The sequence below is a fragment of the Schistocerca piceifrons genome, chromosome 6 (genome assembly GCF_021461385.2).
Source record: "Schistocerca piceifrons isolate TAMUIC-IGC-003096 chromosome 6, iqSchPice1.1, whole genome shotgun sequence".
Lineage (NCBI taxonomy): Eukaryota > Metazoa > Arthropoda > Insecta > Orthoptera > Acrididae > Schistocerca > Schistocerca piceifrons.
The window spans coordinates 239,261,427-239,262,192 of NC_060143.1; positions in this window are offsets into that span (position 1 = coordinate 239,261,427).

The window sequence follows — 766 nt, forward strand, 5'->3', positions numbered from 1 at the left end:
TGCTTGCCCTCTTCTAAATTTTGCTTTGCATTACACTAAGGTTACTGAAAGTATTTTTTGTTTTTTTTACGTAACGGAGTTTTAGTTACATTTATTTAAATTTACATACAAAATTTAGTATTTCAGAATAAGTTACTGCAAACTCAATGCTTTCTGATTCATTTCTTTTTTCACCTTTCTTAAGTTTCTGGAGGTTCATTGCACTAGCGGGCAGGTTACTGCTTAATTATCCACATTTTAGCTAATCAATATTTTCTTTGTATTGTCAGATATTACGTGGTACCCTTTCCCCCCATGTGTTGTTGGTGAGCGATTCGGTATATTCTACCCATTTCAAAATTATCATCGGTATTTAAATTACGTTTAGAATAGATCATTACTTCAGAGGGGTCTGTTGTACACTTTCCTCCAACTAACCGGTGCTGTTTTCCTTCGGTAGCGATAGCCTTACTTACTGCAATATTTCTTTAGACATTTGCGATCCCGGTCAGGTACATCGCTAATCCAGTAGGTCGAGTAGGAAGCGGGGAGGTTACAAGATGCCTGCTTATTTGTCAAATCTGTATTTATTTCCTCTCAACTCTGGAACTTTTACTTTACACTAAAATGTTATTGTGTCTTAAATCTTATACATCCTTGCTGTTGAATGTTTTAATATTCCGTTTTCTTTTTGTTTACGCCAGATCCGAAAGTTTATCACTGAACGAAATTAACTGGTTTTTAAAACCATGAGTATCAAAGAGCGTGAATAAATCAGTATGAATCT